At 38.2% G+C, this 27,777-nt stretch overlaps 1 long non-coding RNA gene across 1 annotated transcript; it reads left to right on the forward strand.

Moving 5' to 3' along the window:
- Nucleotides 1-20,615: 20,615 nt before the first annotated feature.
- On the forward strand, nucleotides 20,616-25,730 carry LOC114817861. Its single transcript, XR_003765729.2, has 3 exons — nucleotides 20,616-20,799; nucleotides 23,988-24,017; nucleotides 25,377-25,730. It is a non-coding gene; the product is annotated as an uncharacterized LOC114817861 (long non-coding RNA).
- The last annotated feature ends 2,047 nt before the right edge of the window (nucleotides 25,731-27,777 follow it).

Genomic DNA, 27,777 nt, shown 5'->3' on the forward strand with positions numbered 1-27,777 from the left:
CCTTGGCCTGTTTACAAGTTTACTCATATGAAGAAGCATTTTATGTATTTTTTAGAATTTCTCCGTCGACATTGTTCTTCTCTTCCTGTTTTTCCCCCTTTCTTCTTCCACTACTACATTCACCTCCCCTAACTCTTCTTGCCCCCATTTTCTGTCCAGACTTTTAATTCCTTGAAAATAGATACTTCATCTTTACACACCAAAGTTAGCAAGGCATAATAAATGATAGGCAATTATAACAACAATAACATAATAGAGCTTTTCTTCACTAGGTCTTTCAGGATTGGTTTGAATCCTTTAACATTTCTGGAAGAGGAAAATTTTCTACAGTCCTTCAGAAGCCCATCATTTCTGATGGATGCTCCCTCTTAAAGCAGTCTATTTACTATCGTTAACATGCTAGTTCCACCCACTTCCCTTTTCCCCTAGGCGCAGCTGTGGTGCTTAAGTAGGCAGGCAAACTATAATCAGCCACTTAAAGCTGTTGTGAATCACAGTTGTGCCCAATTTGCCTGTTTAAATCCATTTCTTGCTTGAATGACCTCTGGTCTTTTTCTAAAACTGTTCAAGATGACAGATCAACAGATCAACAAATCAGATGTTTCTGGGGCTCTCCACATGTGCATACATGCACACATGTGCACACACAAACACAATCTGCACTTGCTCCTATTCCCACAGTGCTGAATGATGTGATCACAGTTTGCTGACTTTCGTACATTTCGATGTGACCTATGAGCATTAAAAAAAATTAAGAGCACACTTTTCAAAGTACTTCATTTGGGACAAGTGTTTCATAGGGCCAGAATTTTAATGAATATAATTTAGTGAGAAGGCTTTTCAGAATTGTAGGCTTTTGTAAGCAGATTAATTGTATTCCGCTTACAGAACTGTCTAGTGGGTCTTCATTCTTCACCTTTTCCCACCCTAAAAGGAAAACTATATTAAGCCTTTTCTAGAAATGGCCCGGCAAAGACTGATCATTGTTAGAATAAATAGAGACTCATGTCCATTTTCATCTCCCTCCTGATGCTTCCGAAGCTGAAAAATGTTCAGTAAATTAACTTATATGTCAAATCTGAGAAAGAAAAAGAAAAAAGGCTATGATAAATATAGCTCTCATGGAATTTTAGACACTTTTAAGGGATTGAATTTTAATAGTGTATCTAATGTATCCAAGAAGGAAAGATAAGAAATGATGTGAGTTGGATAGTGGTTACTTCCTGCAGATTTACTGCGTTCCTTTTTGGACTGTCAGATATTTCCGCTTTCCTGTATCTTACAAAGGAAAATTCTTATCCGATCTAGTAAGTCCAGGGTTAGATTGTTAACTCTTGAGGATAGGAAATATGTGCTTGGGTACTGTTGTAAGTGCTAAGTATAGTGTTCAACACTTGGTAAATGTCACAGATTGATAAAAAGTATTAGAGTGGATATATGCATTTTGGAAGCAGTTTATAATACAAGAGGATTTTAATTCACTCAACAGCATTAGCTATTCCTATCCTTTGTGCCATATCATTATGTATCTCGATGGAAAGTTTTGCCATCCCTTTACAGGGTGAGGTTATCAAATTTAGATTAAAATACCACTGACTAAAAACTGAAACTAATTTAATATTCTTTCAAGGACCAAGTATCAATAAACATACTTGAGTTACATTCTGGGTATTTGAAATCTCTGTTAAGTAAGAAATGTGAGCCCTTCATCATTGCATTCCAGTTTGTACTACCTTACGTGCTGTTTACCTGCCACATATTTGACCTTAGGCTTAGTTTGTGATGGCTTGAAAACTTCTGCCACAGGTATACTGGGAATGGAGGGGGAAGGAAAGTAGCAATGTTGTGTGTTGTGTGTTCACGTTAATTCTTGGGGAATTTTCCCGGAACAATGTTTCTAGGGGGAAATCACATAGATAAAAGTTAACTCCACCAAAACAATGTCTAAAGCTGTGGCTTTTTGGCATTGCCTGGACATGGAGAAGTTCATTTTACTGCTCCTGAATTTTTCAATTGTCAGGGATTCCTTTCACTTCAAGTGGTAGGAGAGTCTCACTTTAGGGTGATGATTATTCGGGGTAAAAATGTGTTAAAATGACCACCACCAATGTAACAGTAAAAAGACATGTCATGCCCATTAGCCTTCTAACAGTCAATCAGTTGTATTTATTGAGTGCTTACTTTGTGCAGGGCACTGTACTAGGCACTTGGAAGAGTGCAATATAACAATAAATAGACACATTTCCTGCCCACAAAGAGCTGAGCCTAGAGGGGGAGACAGACATTAATATAAATAAATAAATTATAGATAGGTATATAAGTGTTGTGGGGCTGGAGGCAGATGTGGTGAATACAGGGAGCAAGTCAGGGCAGTGCAGAAGAGAGTAGGAAAAGAGGAAATGAGATTATAGCATATTGTATTTCTCAAGAGATGCCAATAGTTATAGTAAAATATCCCTAAATCCTAGGTGGTAAGCCAGTAGCCAAGATCAGATCACATCTGGGTTTGGCCTATAAACTAGGTAAAGGAAGTTACGACTTCTAAAAAAAATGCACTAAAATTTCCTCGATCTTGACTCCCTTAAACAATGACACAGGAATGAGGCATTTGAGGAAATGCAGTAAAAGTCCTGTGGGTCCGATTTCTATTTTCCATCTCTTGATCTTTTCAGGCTCTGGGCCAGTGGATCCATGTTGATTTGCATGGCCTACCTACAGTGGAACATTTTGAAAAGCTTTTTTAGAAAAGATTGTTAGGGTCCAGGCAGCAGAAAAACAACATTTACTTCATTCAGATCAAATCTTTTTGAATGTCACAGAACTTTACAGCTCATTTCACTTCTAATAGATATAACTCCCTAGGCAGAGAAGAAACAGAGCTAAGGGGGAAAGGACAGGTAAACCCTAGTGTAGATTAACATAAAAGTCTGTGAAGCCTTTTTTGATGTCTAATGGCACACGAACAACATTCTCTCCAGTGAGACTTAAAGGTACGACAGATAAGATCCAAAGACATCAACCTGGAGTTGCATTCCAAAAGGAAAGAGCCCCTTAAGCGTGCTGGAAATGAGATTAATTTAAGGAACTTTCATAGTGGCCCACCAAAAACTTTCACAGATCTGGTCCAAAGGGATTATAGCTGAATTTGACTATGAAAATCAACTGAAATTCAATACTAAGGATGTCAGGACTCCAAAACACCCTAAATCCAGAACCAAACGTCATACCTATAGAGATCTGCATAACCTGGGAAAATTCCATTGTCCTTTTGCTTCTGCTCCTGCTGTGTTAAACGTAGACTCTTTAAAGTTGTCCCAGCCATCTTTATACCACAAGATAGCCTTCATGTGCAAAGTCACTTTTTCTGTAAAGAGGTCCCCAGATGAAGCAGCCACTACTTTCCAAAGTTGTCTGTATGTGTTTGAACTATGTAGACGGGAAGTTTTACAAATCAGTGTTTGTAGTAATCCCTAAGCCAAGGAATCCATCAACCCATTCAAAATGGTTAAGAAGAATATGTTCCTAATCAAGCTGCACTTATCAACTATTATTATTATTTTGGATTGTATCAAGTGGCCATGATAAAATGTGTTCACAGAAAGTGCCTCATTTAACTAGATTGTCTTTATTAACAAGGCCCTATTAAGTGGTTTCAGCTGTAATAGCATTTGAGTTCCATTAGGTTCTGAAGTGATTTAGAAATTCAAATTATTTAAAAAAATTAGATGTCAGTGTGGTGGATAATTAGCAAATACTAGGTTGCAGTTGCAAATTTATACTCTGTAGTGGAATTAACAAACACATTGAATATTGTTAAGCTATAAAACATAAAGCCAAGAAACATTTTTAAAGCCACTTGTACTCTGGTGTGTTCAGTAGAAAAGTGACTGGTTGTTTTTAAAGCTGTGTTTGCTTTAATACATTGTAAATAAAATAATTAGGCAAATTGTTATTTAAAAGGCAAAAAAAATAAGCTGTTTATTTGTGTGCCCATATGTGGCAGTAGTTCTGATTTTTTTTTAAAATATTCACTATTCAAAAATAGGACAATGTGTGTCTTTTACAAAAATAAAAACATGAGCTTTAACTAGTATACTTTCAGAGTGAAAAAATATTGAGGATTGCTTTCATATTAAGAGGCGAGGATTTTCCTATATTTTATAGTACACGCAAATGAAAAATGGAGTGAGTGGGAATGTTAATGTTCTTTTGTACTTCTTATAATCATATTTGTTTAAAAGGCTCAAAATAATTTTAAGGTAATGTCATCTCCAGGATATTTTTCTGTAGAGAAGCAGCGTGGCTCAGTGGAAAGAGCACGGGCTTTGGAGTCTGAGCTCATGAGTTCGAATCCCAGCTCTGCCACTGTCAGCTGTGTGACTGTGGGCAAGTCACTTAACTTCTCTGTGCCTCAGTTCCCTCATCTGTAAAATGGGGATGAAGACTGTGAGCCCCACGTGGGACAACCTGATTCCCCTGTGTCTACCCCAGTGCTTAGAACAGTGCTCTGCACCTAGTAAGTGCTTAACAAATACCAACATTATTATTATTATTATTATTAATCCCAGATACTGAGTTCCTCATCACAAGTAGGACAGGCCAAATTGAATGGACTAATTGCTTGGCATTCTGAAACATATCCCACTTTCCAGATGTCTTCATGAAACTGACTCCCTGCTTCTTCAAATATGTATTATTTCTAGCACTCCTGGTTAGTTTATTTGTCCAAATATTTCCAGATGAAAGATAATATCTCATTCATTCATTCATTTGATTGTATATATTAGCACTTACTGTGTGCAGAGAACTGTACTAAGTGCTTGGGAGAGTACAACACAACAATAAACAGACAGAGTCCCTGCCCACAAAGTAATACCCTAAAGAGGCCCCAAATGGGATGCTTCTTAGGCTCACATGGCTTTAGTTTGGCCTTTTTCTTTTCTTTTAATGGTTACTTATTAAGTTCTTACAGTGTGGCAAACACTGTAATAAGTACTGGAGAAGATAGAAGACAATCCTGTCGGACGTCATACGTGTCCAATATGGGGCTCATAGTCTTAATCCCCATTTTATAGATGAGTTAACTGAGGCACAGATAAGTTTCTTGCCCAAGGTCAGAGAGCAGGCAAGTGGCAGAGCTAAGATTTGAACCCAGGCTGTCTTACAGGCCCATGCTCTTTCCCCTGGGCTGTCCTATTGCTCATTACTGTTTCTAAAAATTATTTTTCAGCTACTGTGATAATCAGTCATATTGATTATGTACTTCATGTGTACAGGACATGCTTGAGCTAGTACATACAACAATTTAACAGACACTGCCCTGCCCACAACAAGTTTACATTCTAGAGGACAGACATTACATCATTAAAGAAGCAGCGTGGCTCAGTGGAAAGAGCACGGGCTTAGGAGTCAGAGGTCACAGGTTCTAATGCCGGCTCTGCCACCTGTCAGCTGTGTGACTTTGGGCAAGTCACTTAACTTCTCGGTGCCTCAGTTCCCTCATCTGTAAAATGGGGATTTTAAACTGTGAGCCCCACGTGGGTCAACCTGATTCCCTTGTATCTAACCCAGTTCTTAGAACAGTGCTCTGCACACAGTAAGCGCTTAACAAATACAAAAAAAAAAAAGAATTGAGGGGTGAGGGAAGAAAATAGTCAATACTACAACCCAGCATACTCCTCCCATATCCTCCCTCTGGTTTGTAACTCCCTCCTGTTTCATAAACAATGGATCACCCCTCTCCCCACCTTCCAAGTCTTATTAAAATCACAACTCCTCCAAGAGGACTTCCCCAACTTAGCCTTCATTTCTCTTATTCCCTCTCCCTTGTGCATCTCCTGTACACTTGGGTCTGTACTCTTTAAGCACTTGATATTATTTACCTTACTTACAACCCCATAGCACTTATATACATATACCTAATTTATTTTAATGTTTGTCTCCTTCTCTAGACTGTAAATTCTTGGTGGGCAGAGACTGTGTCTACTAACTCTGCTGCACTGTAATACCCCAAGCACTGAGTATACTGTAAACTCACAACAAATATTTTTGACTGCTGTCTAAAACACAACAGTATCTTTCTGACTCTCCACAGCCACATTCATGTTGTCACTTTACAGCAACCCTTTCTTATTGCCCTAGTCATTAGCCTAACCCACTGCTTCAATACTTTAGTGAATTCATCTTTAACAGAAACATATCATCCCAAAGTTTTTAGTCTTCTGGACTAAGCCTCACATCACACTTTCTTTATTGAAAATTTACCTTCTTCATCATTCCTTTCTATACTGAGCTTGCTTGAGTTCACTCTTATCCTTTTGATTACATATCTTATTTTTCAACACTCACACATTTACCCCCCTACCACACACACACACACACACACACGTGTGCGCTCAATCTTCAGTTTTGGAAATTAGTATTTGAAAGCAGCAATTTCACTGTTAACTGAAAAGCTGGCATAGGAAATAATAGCTAAGGTCATAGTTTCAACCCATTTCAGTAAAAGAGAGACAAATTAATCCATGAGGAGATGAGTGTTTCTCTTTTATTTGAGTCAATCAATATTTTATGAAGTAAAAAGAAAAAGTAACCCTACAACAAATAGCATTTGAAAGTAATAAAATGAAAGTATGCCTTGAGAAGGGCAGATTGATATAATATGAATGTGTGGATTGAAAGCAAAAATCAAATCTATTTCCTCCTAGTTACATAGGGATTGGTTATTTAGTTAGTAAGTTTTCATAAAATCTAGTTGTCTGCAATTCTCTCCCAGTTTAAATTCCATATATGGTTTTGGAAAGAGGGGAAAAATCCCTTTTAAGTATAGGCAGGGTTTTGTTTTTTTTTGAAGAGACCATAATGTCTCAATATCAGCAGAGGATGAACAAAGGATCCCCACAATTGGTTTACAGACAGAGCCAGCTCCGTAATTTGGGTTCTGGTACAGTATTAGAAAAAACGTGAAATAGGCCAGAGATTGCTGAAGCAGAACTGGTGCCTGTTGAAAACTTAGAGAATTTGAAAAGAAGTGGTCGCACCTTAAACTGCTACAACGGTTGTGAATCTGATTGCTCTAGGAGAAGATGAGGGCAAAAAGTTTATAAGGTCAGTGCTCCATGATTGCTATAAACTATGAAAGGCTGAATACCACTGATGCAAGACAAGAAGGTTAGAAACAGCTAGCCCTGAGCTAAGAGTGAAAAATGAAAACCTTAAAGGGAGCCAAGGAAATAAAAGGTGGCTTCTATAGGATGACATGGGCAGTGTTCTGTTGGGGTATATGATTTTCTACTACTCTGTATAGAAAACAACATTTGGGGCAATTGTTCTATCTTTACTACAAACATAAACAGATGAATTGCGATCCTGAAAATATTTAGATATTGAAAATTGTACTTCTTTTCCAGCTTTGATGTAATTCACCAGGGATGTATCTCACCTGACAGCCCAAGATCTACGGGGTTTAGACCAATTTAGACTTTTCTTTTAAGTTATTTTCCCCTTGTTAAATAATGTTAAATATAACAATGAAATAATGAATAAAATAACAATGTAGACATATTAATGTCTGTCTACCCCTCTAGACTGTAAGCTCATTGTGGGTGGGGAATGTCTCTTTTACAGATAGGAAGAAGAAAGAATGGGGGATATGGTCATGAGTTAGAATTTAGTAATTCAAGTATTTGTTCAAAAGTGCTACAGAACGTTGTGAGCATCTAAATTAGTAGGTGAAACAATAGGGTTAGTTAGGCAGTAGGAGGAATATAAGGAGTAGGGATTAGAAATGAATTTAGTAAAGGTCTACTGGAGGAAATGTGATTTGAGAAGGGCTCTAAGGATGGGGAGAGTTAATGAATTGGTTAGTTTGAAGGAATAAAATGTGTGAGTTGGTGTGCAGTAGTAGAAGGTTGTAGAAGAGGAAGTTCAGGTCATGTTAACTAATGAGATCTCCAAAGGAGTAAGAGTACAGTTGAGAACAGAGACTTGGGGGAGATCCACAGGGAGTGGGTGGGAGGCAGAAGGAGAGATGGCAAAAGAGACAGAATAAGATGATTCTAGAGGTAAGAGGAAAACCAGAATAGTGGCAGTAAAACCAAGTCGAAATAGGGTTTCCAGGGGAATAAAGTGTTCCACAATTTTTAAGGAAGTCAAGAAAGTGAGAAGAATTAGTAGAGTCCATTTAATTTTGCTTGAAATATGTCATTATTGATCTGGAGGGGGCAGTTTCAGTTCAGTGAAGAGTAAGGGGTTCACTGAAAGAGAAAGAGTGGAAGGAGAAAATGTACATCTCTACCTGTCTGCCTAAACTTAAGCCACCTTGGTAAAAGATGGGCACTGAAGCAATTCAACAAGCAGTAGCCCTCTACCTGCAACACATTGAAAACAAGGCTTTACAGATATTAATGGCTGTTAAACCTACCCAATGGCTTGTCTATCTATTTGTCTGTCAAGCTATCATGAGCATGGGGTATTTTCTATACTAACATTTGCACACCGTCCAAATAGAAAATCTAAAAGAGGACATGCTAATGTTATAGATATGTAGAAGCAGCATTGCCTAGTAGATACAGCATGGGCTTGGCAGTCAGAAGGACTTGGGTTCTAATCCCAGCTCTGCCACTTGTCTGCTGTGTGATGTTGGGCTAATCACTTCAGTTCTCTGTGTTTCAGTACCTCATCTGCAAAATGGGGATTAAGACTGTGAGCCCCATGTGGGGCATGGACTGCTTCCAACGTGATTATCTTGTATCTACTCCAGTACTTAATACAATGCCTGGCACATAGTGTTGAACCAAAAGCATAAAAATGTACATATATATGGAAAGTATGGTTTCTCTGCTTGGTTTCATTAAGATGTCCTTTGTAATTTAGCCTGACAAGATTGTCTAAATGCTACAGAATCCTCTTATGGCACAGTCATTTTCCCTAACCAAACAACCTTTTTTTAATTCAAGTTCACCATAGCACAATATGGTACAAATAAATCCTACTTTTGTTCTGAAGTTATGCTACATCCATATTTAGAATAACATGACTTAGGACCACTTGACTAAGACATTAATATCATGCCAATATCAATTCATGGGACTATTTTAAACTCCTGCAATTTATGTGATAAAATGTTCAAGCATTTGTGGTTTGACCTCTCCACTCGGATATCAGCTAATTTTTTATGCAGTGGCATATTGTATTGTATTTGTGTTTATGCTATCTGTCATTGCCACAATTATTTGTGAATACTAAATGTTCCAAGGACTGTACTACAATACTAAGCAGTGAAAAACATACAACAAAAACTGTGAGTCCGTCAGTGGTCAGGGATTGTATCTGTTGCCGAATTGTACATTCCAAGCACTTAGTACAGCACTCTGCACATAGTAAGCACTCAATAAATACTATTTAGTGAGTGAATGAATAATCGACACAATTCCTGCCCTCAAGGAGTATACCTTTTCTCTCTCTCTCTCTCTCTCTCCATCCCTTTCTCTCCCTCCCCATCCCATTCTCCCACCTATCCAACTTCCCCACACAGAGAAATTTTGTAAAAACATTGTATCAAATTGATGTACAAGAAAACTCAGTAATTTGTGAGTCAGTACTTGAGGCATTTTTGAAAAATGGAGTCATTTATCTCATTGTCTTTTGGGGGACGAGCCTACTAGATTACCCAGACTACAAAACGACAAATTGATATTTACCTGCTGCTTCTCACAGAGAGGGGTAAATCCAACTCATTTTTGAAAAGCAAATTGAAATTTTGTGTATTGGTTGCTGGTAGGACTGGTGATATTGTAGACTCTTCATAGTCTCCAATTCTTATTTATTCTGATAGTGTGAGTAGAGTTTTCATGGTCCCTATAATTGTTTATTGTGGGAAAAAATGTGCTTTTACATATGTATTATACAACAAAACATTTTAAGAGGTTTAAACAGTGCTAGCTGAAAGTGATTCAAATCACACACATACAGCGATCTAAGCCAAACACTTTCCCTTTTTAATTTAAAATTGTTTTCTCATAGAATAAGTAATATTTTACCCTTGAAGGGTTTTCTTTCTTTCATTTGTGGAAAGACCAGATGGGTCTCACAGGTCATTCACAGTTATGAAAGAAGAAAAAAAAAATCCTTCTTCAGAGGTGAGACATCCTTTATTCTTCACTGGAAAACAAATTATTTGCTTGGATGGAAACCTTTTGTATTCTGGTGTAATTGCTGATATCTGTGGGGTGTCTCGGAAAATGAGATGCTCTGTCTCAAGGAGTTATAACTTATCCCTGAGCATAAAATCTAAATAAATAAATTGGAGCAGACCATGGAATACTGTGCAGAGTTCGATACTGATAATACAGCTAATAATAAGGAAAAAAACCTTCAAGTGATAAAAAGTGGACAGATTAAATTATTTAGGAATGGGATTAAGTTGATTTTGTATTTTAAATTAGGTACATATTTCAAGTTTTCTCCATCGGCTATTATGGTTCTGAAATTACTTTGGTTTCAGCTATTTCTCCAGATATATCACTGGGAGACCTGACTGATTTTTTTATTTTTCAGTTGGTATGAAGAACTGCATTTTCCTTCATTATTTTTCATAAATCAAGTGGTCAAATGAAATGAGGATAAGAAAACCAAACAACCCTAGAAGTAGCAAGCATTTGAAATTAAATCACACAAAAGACATGAGTAAAATGTCTTCTAACAAAATCATAATGTTGGTATTTGTTAAGCGCTTACTATGTGCAGAGCATTGTTCTAAGCACTGGGGTAGACACAGGGTAATCAAGTTGTCCCATGTGAGGCTCACAGTTAATCCCCATTTTACAGATGAGGGAACTGAGGCACAGAGAAGTTAAATGACTTGCCCACAGTCACTCAGCTGACAAGTGGCAGAGGGGGATTCAAACTCATGACCTCTGACTCTCAAGCCCAGGCCCTTTCCACTGAGCTACGCTGCTTCTCTGTAAAGAAGTAAAGAAGTAAAGAAATTACTTCTTTATAAGTCACTGCTTTTAACTGGAGTCAAATTCTCAGTATCCATATGCTTGATAGAAATAGAGACCTTGACTGATTTATTTATTAATATTTACATCTCAATTGGTTATGCAATTTAGTTTAGTCACACATCCCTCTGAAGATCACACTGGAGAGTTTCCAGTACTCTGTCAAGTCTTGGCTATAGTAGGGAAAGTTAAGCAGAATCATACCCATTCCATTCCTAGCTTGGGTAGTGGCTAGTGAGTGGAAGGCAATCTGCTACAAGTCAAAACTCACCTGTGCTGGGTAGCAGTGGCATGGAAGAGAGTCGAGGGCGGAGACTCAAGTTTACTGTGCAGAAGAAGGCAATGGTAAACCATTTGCGTATTTTACCAAGAAAACTCTACGGATACACTACCAGAAGGATTGCAGATGGAGATGGGGCTTTCTGAGAGAGCTATGTCCATGGAGTTGCTATGGGCTGGAGATGATAGTATAAGAAAAGACAAATAATCATATACATCTTGTTGTTTTTTTTGAAGGCCATATTCAATATACCTCTTGACTCCCAAATGTCCCCTTAAGAGGGCAGAGAAATGGGAGGGGGATTTATTCTGCACACACAAAGACATTGGACTCCTCCGACAGGGCACAGAGTCATTTAGATTCAGTATCTAGGGCAGGGAACCTGTTTGGAACTAGAAGTGATTCTGACATATTTTAGCAGTCATCAAGATGTGATCCTAACAATTTCCATTTAACAGATGGGGAAACTGAGACTTAGAGAAAAGGGCCTTGCACAAAGTCACATAAGAAGCCAGTAGCAGATGTCATCTAACTCTCAGGCCCCCGCCCTTTCCATTAGCCATGCTGAGTTTGACTGAAGGAGACATAGGACTGAGTGACTCTCACCCACGCCTTCTAGCAATATAGCCCTGATTGGCCTCCAGGAGTTCAGAGGAGTACAGGGGTGATCTGTCACTGAAGCAGCCAAGGAGCAGGCAGGTCCCCTAATTAACAATCTGTGCTCCTGACTGTCAATATGGGGAACATCAGGGTGAGCAATGACTTGTCCTTTTCTATTTTCTATTAAAAGGGTGAACAGAAGAGTCTTTAATTAAGTTGGATTCTCAAACTTCATAATTCTGTAAACATAATTAGGACCAAATGTTTGAAAGAACTGTATGTTTCCTTCCTTGATCCATTGTAAAATTTAGCCATGCATTATGAAACTTTCCCTCTTCATCCCTCACTTAAATTCTAGTAATCCATTATGGACTACTTGTTCTAAAGCATGGGCCTGGATGTCAGAAAGACCTGAGTTCTAAACCCAGTTCTGCCATTTGTCTGCTGTGTGACCTTGGACAAATCACTTAACTTCTCTGTGCCTCCATTTTCTCATCCGTAAAATGAGAATTAAGACTGTGAGCCCCATGTGGGACAGGGATTGGTTCCAATCCAATTTGCTTGTATTCATCTCAGTATGAGATACAGTGCCTAGCACATAGTAAGTGCTTAACAAATACCACAATTATTATCATTATTATTATCATCGCTATTATTATTCAAGCCACCTTTGAATCTGTTGATTTTTTTTTTAGTTTGCATCACTTCCTGTGATTTCCATCACTGTTTCCTTGTATATGATGTTATTTGTAAATCAGCAAGTTCATGGAAGGGCACTTCTTGAGACTAAATGATTTAATCTTGGAAGCTATCTTAACCTTTTAGTCTACTAGTGTATTATTTGGGAAATCACCTGTGCAGTACACTAAATATAACATCATAGTGCGTCCAAAGAATCAGCAATTCTCCAATACCCCACATTCTTTCAAGAAACTGGGCTGAGAGAATTTGGCTGTTAGATTTTTCTTTTTTTAATGGTATCCGTTAAGTATTTACTATGCGTCAAGCACTGTTCTAAGCACTGCAGTAGATACAGGTTTACCATGTTGGACACAGTAGCTGTCCCACATAGGGCTCACAGTCTAAATTAAATTAGAGGGAGAGGGTTTAATCCCCATTTTACAGATGAGGTAACTGAGGCATGGAGAACTTACATGACCTGTCCAAGGTCACCCAGGAAGTAATTGACAGAGCTGATATTGGAACAAATATCATCTGACCCCCAGGCCCTGGCTCTTTCTACTAGGCCACATTGCCTCTAAATAGGTTCAATACTTGTTGTATTTATATAGGTAACTTCTTGAAATGGTACATCATTTCAAATTAAAAGAGATTGTCTTGACTTTAGGCAATACTTTCAAATCTATAACTGTGATACATATCTAACAATCATTAAGGGCAAACATTGTGCTAGGACTGCCAGTGAGGCGCATTTCACAGACACAAGGGCTTCTGCACGTTTCAACCATTTCAACTTTGTGTGAAAATCCATTTTTAAACACTCATAGCTCTTCTTTTATCAAAGCCGAAGTCAGGCAGGACGTTTTTGCATGTGAAAATTACAGGAACTGTAAAAAGTTCAGTTTGCTAGCTATCTGTGACAAGCTTCAAAACTTAAAAAGGATATTGCTGACCAAGCAGAGAAATAAGGTTCCATTTCTTTTCAAACAATAACCCGCAAATGAAAGAAGAAACTAAAAATTCACCAGAAATAAACCTTTGATTGTTCTCCTGTCAGCCTGTCACCTACTTGAAACAGCTGCTAAAGCAAAGACAGAAACAACAGCTGCTGCTGATACCAACACTAATACTAATGTAATTCACAAATACTTTCATTTTCAATAATTTAAAAATATGCCAACTACTTACATCAATTCTGTGAAACTGTCCATCATGATTACATACTCCATAAAGCCACAAGTGATGGAAAACTCAAAACAATTTTTCCAATTCACACCTTCATTTCTGTTTCAGAAACCTATCCTGTTTCCCATCTTCTACATACTGACAGTGGCAAACTTTTAAAACCTTAGAAATAAATGAAGCTACTCGATCTGAGACAAAGACAAAATTTTCCTCCACTTCCTCCGAATGCTAATCCATAAATTACCCAAGAAAAGTCTCAGCATGAATATTCTCTTAATTTTTCAGCTAGTCATAACCTAGCAGGACTTCAAGTAGCTTCCATTGTGAGAAGAATGGATGATAGCAGGATTACCAAGTGGCTCTCATACAGTGAATTTAAATTTCAAAGGAGGAAAGAACTAGCTTTTTATAAATAGAATGAAGCAAGTCTCCTTAGGTGCACTGAGGTCTTTCAACCTCAGCCCATATGCTCACATGGCGGAGTCTCATCATCAATAGCACTCAGTCCGTCTCTTTAAGAAAGCCTCTTAAACACACAAGAGTTCCATCAAGGAAGAAGGTACTTCCAAAGGAAGTCCTGTTTCCTAACTTGGGTTGCATTGGTATCCCATTGAAATAATACATTATATCAAAAGAAATTTGTCTTGACTTTAAACAACATTTTCAAGTCCATAGGTATGATACATATCTAACGATCACTAAGGGCAAATATTGTGCTTGGACTGCCAGAGAGGCACATTTTCACCCTCACAACAGGTTTTGCATGTTTCCAAGCCAGCTAGCGCTTAGAACAGTGCTGGACACATAAGTATTTAACCAGTGCCATTATTATTACTGGGGAAAAGGGTGCAGGAAGCAACCCTTAAGTTGCAATGATTAGGCTTTTTTTCCAAGATGGAAAGTTGGGGTTTTGACCTTGAGAGAACAATTCCTCTTCAAGTACAAGTATGTAATACAGAAGAAATTTTACAACTAAATCCCACCTCCTTGGATGACAGTATAAGAAGGAACTGCTTTAAAAATTAGTAAAATGGATATTAAATATAAGGAATACTTTTTGATCTCTAAGACCATCCCCTGAACCCAGCTAAGTGGTTTCCTGGTCACTTTAAATTAAAGGTACTAGTTGGGCAGTCAGGACCTAAATTATTTCAAGCATATGGATGTCTAAAATAGCCTTAAAGATCTTCAATAACAGTGATTCTCTAACTTCCCTGTGGAGTCTATTCCACTATCTTGCAATTTTGTTTCACAGTATAGCTTCTTACTAATATCTTTCACCAAAATGCTTTACACTTGTGTAATTTATTTTCATGAAATTAGAACAAAACAAAGAGTGAAGCAGAGTAATTAAAAGAGCCTGAACTGCAATACATCATTGGGGAATCTTGCAGTAGTCTAGGGAACCTTGTAAGAAGCATTGAGTTGGAAAAGGCAATTTTTGATTTTTAATAAATCTCTAGACAACCTGAGGGAACCAAACACAAATCTTTCCAATATTTTGTCTTATTTAGCCCAAAATGTTTATTTCCCCCTCAATTTTTATCTCAGATTCTGCTTAGCATCTTGCTTTTCCAAAGAATTCAGAATCCAAAGAGAATTTCACTACTCCAGCTTTAAATGGACTGACCTTATATTCCATATTACACAGGACAGTCCTGGAATTTGGTAAGCTGACTTAGGAGATTTCTGAAAAATGCATACATCTCACAATTAACTTGGCACTAACCTGGCTGCAAAAAACACTGTTATTGTACTGTTGCTGATCTGCTCTGAGGTTTTGCTTATTTTATTTCACTGTCCTGCATCTCCCTTTTCTCATCTGCTAAAAAAAAAAAAAATAGAATTCCTTTACTTCCCTTTTTAGAAAGATTCTGGGAGTATGAAATGAGATCCTGGATGTAAAAATGCTTGGGAAACTAAAACAGTACTCTGTTGATTCAAGGTTCTCAAGTGACAGTGATGGGAAGGATCCCTCACACAGCACCCTCTGGACTACTTTAAATTGTGTGGGGAACAACGTTTCTCCTCCAGGACCTTTAAGGGAACTAAAGCTAGGAAGCAACCAGTGGAGGGAAATGACAGAGAAGAGTTCTCTGAATCAAGTACCGGCAGCATGAGAACATCCATCTTGAAACTGGACACATGGACCAAGCGTTCCCTCTGCCCATAGGCATTGTTTTAATAGCCTGCTGAGTGCATTGAGAATTGTGGTCAAGCCAGGTAGTTGGAATCCTGGGGCTGAACTGGATTAGAGGCCCTTACGGACTGGAAAGTGAGAGCATAGTGGAATGGAGGGAAAACACACTCTAGCCACCAACAGTATTTATTGGCCGCTTAACTGTATACAGAGAAAGGCACTAACTGCTGGGGAGAGAACACCACAATTGGTAGACATGATCCTTGTCCTCAAAGAATTTGCAATCTATGGAAAGGGAACAAAAAGTGAGTGGAGAGAGATCTACCCTAGTTTGAGAATGGAAATTATTTTATTATCCTACAGCATTGTTTTACCTCATTCCAAGCAGTTCCAAGCCAAAGTAAAAAGCACTTCCTTAAGTTACTCAGTCCGAAATGGCCTTTGTGATCCACCCCTGCCCACTGGGAGATTCCTTATCTGATGACTCCCAGAGATACATGGGCTAGTGTCCTTGTTCTCTTCTCAACTCAAGAGTCTCCCATCTCTTGTATTTCCTCATCTTCAATTTCTGTCGGGCTCATGTTGAATCACAGTGGAGAGAACAGAAGAAGGTCGAACTTAACTGAGCAGTCTAACAAATCCAGTTAAAATGGGATCACTCAAAATGTCACAATAGCTCTGAGCCTTTGAATTCCCTACTTGTTATTCAAATCTTCAGTATAACAGAGATTTCTACCTAGTCTGATAAATATATGTTAATGAACTCATAGGTTGTGAACAAAAAGCATTATAGGTACATGTTATAAAGATATAATCAAGAGTTCCTTGAGCATCAAGTCACTATTAGTTCAACCAGGAGTGAGCTGGGAATTCAAGGAGAAGTTTCAGCATGCAATATCAATTTGGGCAGGTTGGTTGGTGGTTTGTTAAGAGATAGACTCATTTGTTCTGATATAGCTTTCTCGATTACATCATTTTGCAATTCTGATTGCTTTATTTTAGAACTTCGGTTGCTATGCTACTGAAGCATAGAGCAGTACATCTTTTAACCTATATTTAGTTTCCAACATTTTCATAAAGAAAAGTAGCTGCTTCTTTGCACAGAAGCTCAACGTACAGGGTGCAAATAATAAGGAGTAATTTAGAAGCATAGGGATATACTGTTATTCACTGAAGAACAAGAGACATTTCTGACAAATCCATTTCACTAGAAGACTTGGAAAGCTTATCAACGTGTCTCACAACTAAATGTAGCAGACAAGCTGCTCTCAAACAGACAATTCACAAGATATTAGACAAAAGAAAATTTTATAACATTGGCCTAACATTTCAGTCTTCAAGAATGACCACATGCAGAGAAACATTACAGAGAATATAAAACTTGTTCCTTGATTCCATTTAAAGACAAAAAAAGGGAATTTATTTCTTTTCCTTAGGCTACAAATAACAAAGACTAAAAGAGTTTGATTAATTGATTTAAGTGACTTTGCTGAAACACCTCTCAGTTACATATCATTACTGAGATACATGGAAATTAATATAATGATAATAATATCATAATGCAGAAGGTAGTGGAAGGAGAGGAAATTAGAGTTTAATCGGAGAAGGTTTCTTGGAGGAGATATGCTTTCAGTGTGTTGAAGGTTGGGAGAGCAAACTCTCTCAGATATTAAGAGGGAGGGTGTTCTGGCCAGAGGCAGGTCATGGGTGAGAGTTCGGCAGGGAGATAGATGGGATTGAGGTATGGTGATTAAGTTGGTTTTAGAGGAGTTAAGTGTAAATGCTGAATTGTAATTAGCAGTTAATCTGAAAGGTAAGGCAGGAGACAACAAGGAGAGAGCTTTAAAGCTAGTGATAAGGAGTTTCTGTTTGATGTGGATGTGGATGGGCAGCCTGGAATTTCTTGAGGAGTGGAGAAACATGGACTGCCTGATTTTGTAGAAAAATGATCCAGGTAGTAGAGACAAGTATGGGCTAAAGTGGGGAGAAATAGGCAGGGAGATCAGCAAGGAGGCTGATGCAGTGGTTAAGGTGAGATAGGATAAGTGCTTGGATTAACATGGTAGCAGTTTGGATGGAAAGGAAAGGGAGGATTTTAGCATTATTATGAAGGTTGAACCAACAGGATTTTACAGTGGACTGAATAAGTATGTGGGTTTAATCATCTTTCAATGGTGTTTCATGAGTGTTTATTGTGTGCAGAGCACTGTACTTAGCACTTGACAGAATACAAAAAAACAGAGTTGGTAGACATGCTGCCCGTTTGCAAGGAGCCTACAGTCTAGAGGGGGGAGAGATATTACTATAGATACATTACAGATACGTACATAAAGTGCTGTGGGACTGAGGGTGGGGGAATATCAAGTGCTTAAAGGGCACGAATCCAAACACCCATTTATCCTTCCACTGTTTCAGAAATTTATTTTCTGAAAATAAAATTTACCCTGGTGAGCTGGTGACAATGGAAATGAGCAAAGAAAACACATGGTCCAGTTGACACAGATGAATGAGAGAGAAGTGAAAGATTATGCCAATGTTAAGGGCTTGTGAGACAGAGCGAATGGTGGTGCTGTCTACAGTGATGGGAAAGTCACAGGGAGGAGAGGGTTTGGGTGGGAATATGAGGAGTTCTGTTTTGAACATATTAAAGTTTGAGGTCTTGTCAGGACATCCAAATAGAGATGTCCTGAAGGCAGTGGGAAATACAAGACTGCAAAGAAGGAGAAAGATCAAGGCTAGAGATAGAGATTTAGTAACTAAACACATAGAGACTGTAACTGAAGCCATGGGAGCAAATGAGTTCTGCAAGGGAGTGGGGTGTAAATGAAGAATAGAAGGGCACCCAGAACTCAGCCTTGAGGGAATTGTACAGTTAGTAGGTGAGAAGCTGAAGAGGACCCTGAAAAACAGACTGAGAATGACCTTCCAGAGAGGATGGAGGGGAGCCAGGAGAGGATGGTGTCAGTGAAGCATTATCTTCCAAGAGAAGGGGGTGGTGAACAATGTTGAAGACAGCTGAGGAGTCAAGGATAATTAAGATGGAGTAGAGGTCATTGGATTTCATGAATCATATTTATTGAGCACTTACTATGTGCAGAGCACTGTACTAAGTGCTTGGGAGAGTACAACATAACAATATAACAGACACATTCCCTGCAGTCTAGAGGGGGAGATTTGGCAAAAAGAAGAAGATCATTGATGACCTTTGACAAGGCAGTTTTGGTGGAGCAGAGTGGGGGGAAGCTAGTTTGGATGGGATCAAGGAGAGAACTGGAGAAGAGGCAGTGGTGACAGTGGGCGTACAGAACTCAGTCAAGGGGCTTAGGGAAGAATGGTAGGAGAAGGGTGGTAGACACAATTCCTATCCTCAAGAAGCTTACAATACTGCAGGGAAGACAGATACAAGACCCTCCATGTGAGAATATGCAACCAAATATAACAATAGGAGCCAACTTGTATTGGAGCAAGGTGAGTACTTAAGTGCTTAGGAAAAGTCTGAGTAACTGCATGGAAGACACTAATGCACAGGCATGAGAGTGACTAAGACATCTGAGAAACAAGTGAAAAAATATACAGACTAAAAAAAATTCCAAAAGCACCCACATGAAGCTCCTTCAGGGTAAGTGATAATCACACACAAATTCATCATCATAATCCATTTTTATCAACCACCTTCTATGGATATATCATTGTGATCCTGCCAGATCTACTATGCCTAAATGGGTTACAACAGTAACTTCCAGCCACACTCTGCTAGATATTATTGTCTGGAAGAAGTCACCACCAGCCTACCTGGAAGGAATCAATTCTTAGAAGAATTCAAAAAAGATTCAGTCTTGGAAAAACAAAATAGGAGTAACAATCAACCAAGTAGCATACATCAGACTTCAAAGTTTGTATAATATTTTTTTCGGGCTCTGAATATCTATTTAACAGTATGTTAAGGCAAAAACAGAGGAAGAGGGAAGGAGTGTGCATTGAACGGGAGGGAGAGTTGGCTTTGTAGTAAGCCCAGTTTCTAGACTGTAAGCCTGGCATGGGCAGGGATTATCTCTCTTAATGCTGAATTATACTTTCCAACCATATAGTACAGTGCTTTGCACACAGTAAGTGCTTAATAAATACGAATGAATTAATGAATTAATGAATTTGGGAAGGACATTTCTATGGGTGAGATTATATTTGTCTAAGTGTGGGTGAGGTTAAAAAGTGATCATTACACACAGTTTATCTTTTGCTCTGCTTTGGAAAATTATTTGCAATTCAAGGCATCTAGCACCATTTAAAATTTTGTCTTTCGGAAGCTCTGCTTCAACAGGGTTACCTTTTTTTTTTCCTGATTGCCACATGCGGTTCTGGCCTGTCTCCTAGCAATAGGCTCGAGATGATATTTGTAGAATAATGTTATTATAAATCCAGATCTTGAACCTACTTTAAAGTGTAGATACTGAAATATTACTCTATTAGTCCAGCATTAAAAAGTTATACCATCAGTGATGAAGGTTTCTGACCAAAAACTTCCCTAAATTGTTTTTCAAGGTAGACAGGCCTAGGAGCAATGCTGAAAATTAACTGGTTAACCTGAGCAGCAAAGACCACAATGGATACCAAGGCAACCATCCATTGAGTCATGCCACTAAGGGCACAACAGCAGAACTCTGCTTCAGTGACTTCGGACCATACACAAAACCCTTTGATGCAGTTGGCAGTGTGCTGTACTCCTGTCAATCTACTTGCTTTTTATACTCTGTGACCCAACAGCAATATGCCTGGCATAGAATAGAGTGAGTGGCACTGCATAAAGCAGCCATTACAATTGTGTCCCTGCATGTTCTCTTGATCCTGAAGTCCCCAAATTACGACTCATCCATATTTCCAGATGTGAGACTCCATCCATTCTGAACACTCAGGTTAGTGTAAATATTAATATTACATTTGCACTGGCAAGGGGTATGTTGCTGTTTAAAGCCAGGATACACCACTGGTTAAAGAGTGCCTTTGCAGAACAATTCAGAGTCAACCTTCAACTATAAATTTCTAAGGACATTGAGGGCAGGGATCATGTTTACTAACTCTTCTGCCAAGGGCTTGGCTCTGTGTTTTACAGAGTAAGCCATCAATAAATACTACTAGTAACTAATATAAAGATTCTTGGATGGCAGCTTGGCCATCTTGAGATTAGTGATAATTCCAAAATGCTATGCGGAGTTTGCAAAGTTGTCTAGAGCTCAAATGAGAATGTGAAATTCTCATAGCAACTTCATTATGAATATATAAATTATAAAATATTTAAATGTTACATTTAATATTTCCATGTGATTTAGCCATATCCTATTGACAGTTCTAATGATACATATTGGAAATAAATTCACAATAAAATGCATTCATTAGGATAAACTAGCTCTTTCTATAGCTCTTTCTAACCTTACCAAAATGTGATCTGTGCTTAGAGACCTCAACCATTCCAACATACTTTGAACAGAATGCATTTTAGAAAATAATTTTCCAAATTGATTTATGTAGGTTCTGTGGAATTTACTATGTTATTCACTAATGATCTGAAAAATAAGATGGTTTTTACTTTAGGTGAAGTTTAGGAAATGGAAGGGTTTTCCCCATCTTCGTTTGATATATGATTAATGAGTAATTTACCACACAGAGCAATAACACATGTATAATGTTTGCTTTTGTGAAAAGTAAATATTAAGACTTCTAGGAAGGTTTGCTAAAAAGGTTTCATCTATTTTATTCAAGTGTAGAATGCTAAACAAACAAAAAGAAATATCAATTTCTTAAAAGTTTAAAGCAAAAATATGCAGAGATATTGTAAATTGTGTAAATTGTATTTCTGTTTGGTAGTTCATTTGAATCAAAGAACAATATTAATTTTTAAAAATAAGCACTGTCCAAGCTAGTGTATATGGAAAAGAATAAGTCCAGATCATTTGGGCTAATTGCTAGCACATGTTGGTTGCCTTTCCCTCCTTGATACAGATACATGAGAATGAATTGCATTCTAAACCTTAAGGATATGATCACCCCCAACTAGTGTCATCAGTTCATTCCCTGCCAAAGTAACTGCTTTCGTGCAGACACAGCTTTGTTTAAAGTTCAGTTACAATTTACAGAAAGCAATGAATTAATAGTATTTATTAGATGCTACTGTGGGAGACAATGTACTAAGGAGTGGAAGGGTTGAATTGAATTAGTAAACATGATCTCTTCCTTCAGGGAGTTTCCAGTCTAGTGGGAGTCACAGACACTGAAGTAAATTATAGATAGGAGAAAGTAATTGAGTTTAAAATAGGTACACAAATGATAGTGGCAGTTTGGGGGGTGGCTCTTGAGTACTTAAGGGCTTAGGTAACACAAAAGTGCTGAAATAGGAGTTGGAAATATAGAGCAGTGGGATTAGAAATCCATTGGGGAAGGCCTCTTGGAGGAGAGGAGACTTCAGAAGGTCTTTAAAGATGGAAAAAGCAGTGGATAATAAGGTAAAGAAATGCCAAATTGGAGAGAGATGAGAATGAGGCACAATAAATTGGTTAATAAGGAAATGAGAGATTACCAATTATTCACCTTTGTAGTCTATGGTGAAGCTAAAACCAACCATTCAAGAAAAAAAATGCCCACTTGAGAGTCAGAATAATTCTGACAAGGGCTAAATTAATCTATATTATTTCATTTCCTGATCAATTCTGGATTTTCTTTCCTTTGTCCTGAATAGCTGAGTTAGGGACTCAACCCCAATTGTGCGATCTACAAACAGTTTCATATTTGAAGCTTCTTATGAATGCAGATCACATGCTTGGCACATACTAAGTACTTAATACCATTATTATGACCACAGGCACCGTTATTTGGTGTCCTTGTTATAAGTATGCATCTGTCTGCAGCATGATGGAAAATAATCCTTCACAATTACAGGAAAAATATATTCCAAATTGCTTAAACTGCTTGTTTTACTTGTACATATTGCCCATTTACCATTAGGTTTCCTTTAAAAGAAAATGCCATATTTAGAGAAACAAATTGGGACCTCATTTAGGATGTGATACTAAATTGCCAAAACAAGCACGGTCACTGATAACCCCAATACATCAGACAACTGGCATGACCTTTTACCTCTTTCATTGGTTTGAATTCCATGTTGATATTCATGATTAAAGTTGACAGGAAATTTGAATGCAGACGGCTCCTAGATTTCACACCTCACTAGTCTGACAGGTTATCAATTTGCACACTGGATGTAACTGTTCCTCATCTGTCTACCTCAGGGCACTGTGGTGGCACTTTGGTTTGTAATGTTGTAGGTTTGGGTACAGAATCTTGCTCCCGAGGAAAGAAGGAAGAGGACTGAATTTCAGAAGTGCCACAAAGATAATAAACTTTGCCTCTGGGGAAATTTTCAGACTGTACTGCTCTAAGATAACCCACAGTGCTCTGTGAGTAAGGACTTCTTATGGCCTCTCCTGGCTCTGAGGGCATGACAGGTTCCATGCAGTGCCATGACCTTGTTGAGAAAGAGGGCTGGAAAATTAGGAAGAGTGTAGCACTGGCTTCCAGGAATATCACTTTGTTTTATTCCAGTGCATTTTGCCCAGCTAGCTTGTTTTTGAAACACTGAATTTCCCCACACTATCTTTCCTATTTTAGTCAGTTTGTTTTATTAATAACTTAGTCGCTTTCCCCTCAAAGTGCTTAATCATAATATAGTATGTACTTCTCTAGGATGGTAATTTTCCTCTTTCTCATATTAAGGATGTAAACTAGATGAACAATTATTTCAGGTATCAAGTCACAAAAATATATTCAATTCATTTTAACATATAAATTGCTTTTTTCCCCTTTTCTGCCTTGCTCTATCTTGGCATAGGTGTAATATATAGTTGATTATTTTGCATGATTCATACAGACATGTCACTTCAGCTTTTCATTTTGACTGCCTGCCTGTCTAGCTGTGCATTTTTACAGGCATGCAGTTTGGAATGGATTGTCACTTAGCAAAAGTCTCCTCAGCCATACACGCATGGTTGCATAGGATCTCACTGTCAATATCTTCATCTTTGAAAGCACTCTTTCTCTCTCATCTGAACAGGCTGAGAAACTCAAACCAAGAAATACTCAGGTACCAAAATAAGTGTGATTACTCATATTTAGATTTAATCTTAACTGGTGATTTGGCATGATTTTGTTTTAGTGAACATTATGGTGGTGAGTGGAGGAATTACCATTCAGAACAGATATTTAACACAGATCTCAGAGATTTCTTCACAATCTTGTTTTGAAGAAAACATCAAGTGCTAAGAGGTTATTAAAAGTGCTATGCATTTTCTCCATAAGCAATGTTGCTCTTTCAGATATTTTAATAAAACTCTGATGAAGGTAAAGTTTGAGTCTGCTTTTCTCAGGATACCAAAAGACAAAGGGAAGACTTGGGTGGATGTGAACAGACCTAGGGAAAATAAGGAGTGACCTACAGTAATAATGACTAAGGAGTGACCTACAGTAATAATGATATTTGTGGTACTTGCTGAGCACTTACTATGTGTCAAGCACTGTTCTAAGTTCTGGGGAAGATACAAGACACAGTTCCTGTCCCATGTGACACTCACATCAAAGTAAGAGGGAGAACAGGTGTCAAATCTCCATTTTACAGAAGAGGTAACTGAGGCACAGGGAAATTGTGACTTCCCCAAGGTCATACAACAGGAATGTGGTGGATCCAGGATTAGAACCCAAGTCCTCTGACCACCAGGCCTGGGCTCTTTCCACTAGGCCACACTGTTTCACTCCAATTCGAGGTACCGCATGAGCTACGTTATCTGGCACCTCATCAAAGGTCTCCCTTTCTATACTGTAAACACCTTGTGGGCAGGAATCAGAGCTGAATAATTCTCTTTGATGGATGGATCCCTATTCACCCAAATGACCCTGCTCTCTCCATGCTCCACCCCCAAGTTCGCCCCCCACACTCAAAATGAAAAGTGCCCTTTCTCTCCCCTGACATCATGCCAGTATTGATGTTCAGAAATGTAAAGTTACCGAGTTCTGTCAGAGCATGTCTTTGGAGTATATGCTTCCAAAAGTTAATCACCAATTCCAAAGTGAAAGCATTATTTTTAGCAATGTGATCTCCCAGAAATGTTACTAGTGTCAATGATGATTTAATGGTGACTGTCCTGGTGGACAATCCAGGAGCAAATACTGGTAAATAGAAATAAAGCATCTACTATATTTCTGTGACCTACTGCAAAGGATAAGCACAAATGTAATCATTGTATACTTGATTTATGTTGTTAGCTTTTCATTTTGTCATTAGTATTGACTTCCCATTTGACAGTCTATAATGTTCAATCAAGGGCAAATAAAGGAAAATCTATTAAGTTCATTAATTGGTCAGCAGTTCTACATCATCCTGTATTTCTCAATCCATACATACAGAGTGATTTAAATATGTTTGATGCTTCATTTTTTCTCCCGACAGGGTACCAAATCTGGTATAGGATTGCAGGACATTGAATTATTTTCCCACAAGGATAGTCAAAGATCTGCTGTATGGTGATCTGAAATTGAGAAGCTGAACGCAAGGAGGGCAGAGGAAATGTTTTAAGGACACTGTAAAATAAAGCTTCAGACAAAACTGTAACACAATTTAAAATTGCAAGCTAGTTGTTGAGCAAAGATCAGCGTGGCATACTGTAATCCAGAAAAGTGGCTCTGAATAAGCTGAAGCTTATTAAGAATCAAGAAAACGGTGGCAAGGTGACAGAAGTGAAAACAGTGCTAGGTCTACAGATAGGCAACATGACAACTCAATAAAGGACATCCTTTTTGTGCACCCAATGTGGCCAGAACCATGGATCCACAGTGGAATCATACCTTATAGGTGAATGTGATCATCAGGGTTTCTTTTTCATCCATTTAAAAAAAATATTTAAATGCCAGCCCTTTTGACAGCTTTATACTGATATGGTTAGAGACATTATCATTACTTCAGTAATCTAACCTTTGAGAAGATGTTGCTGTGCAAATGGATTCAGAATTACCTATTAATTAATAGTGTCTACTGGGTAGGCACTGTATTAAGCATTTGGGAGAGTACAGAAGAGTTAGAAGACATGATCCCTATCCTCAAGCTGCTCACCACTTAGTGAGGGAGACAAACACTTAATTTATAGCTAGGACCAGGTTCTCCATCCTGAACTCTCAGGACCAAGGATCACCCATTTTTTGAAAGGAGACATTATCGTTTTGTGCCAAGTGTTGTGCACAGTTCTGTGGGAAGATCCAGAATAATCAGATTCCTTATTTGTGTCTCTACAAGTCAGCTTGACATAATGTGCTTCACAGGGGGAACGTGTAGAAATGCCATGCTGCATACTTAAAGCATTAATATCGGAGCACAACTATAAGGAGAAGAGGAAAGAGAAGTTATATTTTAGGATTTTTATGAAGGGGGAAGACAGCCCATTCTTCTCCATGTCTACAGAAAGTTTGGGGCACAGGGGAAATGATCTTAAATGGAAACAAGCAAAAGTTGAAAATAAATGTGAAGAAGAAAATAATGATTGTGAAGTTGATCAAACACTGGAACAGGATACTAGCAGAGATTATGCAGTCTCCACCCCAGGAGATCTCTTGAGAAGAATAGACACAATGTTGCCTGGATAACAAAAGGTTTTGTTTTCTTGAAAGCAGGTAAAAAGACATGGTGATAACTAAGGTCTCTTCTAATTGTATGGGCCAATGTTCTTACAATATCAGTGCCAGTGTATCATGCAGAGTATATGGGACTAACTGTTATTTTCCACTATTTGAAGGGAAATTCTACCTTTTTGTTTTAGAGTAACCAATTACCTTAAGCAATTAAAATCTAAAGAAATAGAATTTATGCCTGTCAGTGAGAGATTTGAAAAGATATGGGGTGGAAGAAGCATTACCATACTTTTGGGCATTTAGAAAATTAGGTTTCTTCAAAGAAGATGCTGTAGATCTTCTAAGAAAGCAGGAAACAGCTGGCTGCACTTGGGCCCTTTGGAGAAAAGCCCAATTATGCCTGAAATTTTAAGTTCTCATTACATAAATTTATAATGTTTCATTTATTGTTATATTTCTTTTGAGAAACTTATGATTAAAAAATCAAAAAAAAAGATCCTAAGAGAAAACTTTGAGAGGGAAAAAGTAATTACTGTCATATTTGCTAAGGAACCTAGTGGAAGGGAAAGATGGCAACTTATTTTTTAATAGAGGAAACATACATCTTGGTCTTAAGTGTGCCTTAATTTCTCTCTGATGTCACAGGGATTATTCTAACACCCATGATGCATGCCAAATATCATTTGGAGTGTGGGAAGGCAGTAGGATGAATTTGGGGTAATAGGGAATCACGGGAGTAAGGCTCTCTTTTCCACAGCTAGAGGTAACCTGGTGAGTTTTTGGTAGTTCATTCACCTAGATTATTAACAGGGGGCTCGAGGAGGAGGCCAAAGAGAATAGAACAGCAATATGCCACAGGGTAGAATACTCTGCTTGAGACTGGCTTATTGAGTTGGCCCTGTCCCTCTGTCACCAAGTGACAAATGAATCAAAAGAATACACACGGCTAATGTCCAAGTTTGCTTCCAAAGTTAGTAAGAAGCTTCATTTAGCTTTTCCACTTCCTAATACACTCTGAGGACAACAGTTACCTATCCATGTGGAATCAGAACTCAGCTGTAGATGTATAGACTTCCTCATCCTTAAATCTCTTAGCCGTAACCACCTTTTCACTTCACTTTCCGAACCAAGACTTGATTCCCTGGTCTTTGGGCAATCTGAAAAAAATGGAGAGAGGGGAACCTTTCTTCACTATGCAATGAGAGAGGGTAGTGCGTGTGGTTCAATAC

Source organism: Ornithorhynchus anatinus, chromosome 17 (assembly GCF_004115215.2).
Source record: "Ornithorhynchus anatinus isolate Pmale09 chromosome 17, mOrnAna1.pri.v4, whole genome shotgun sequence".
In the NCBI taxonomy this organism is placed as follows: Eukaryota; Metazoa; Chordata; class Mammalia; order Monotremata; family Ornithorhynchidae; genus Ornithorhynchus; species Ornithorhynchus anatinus.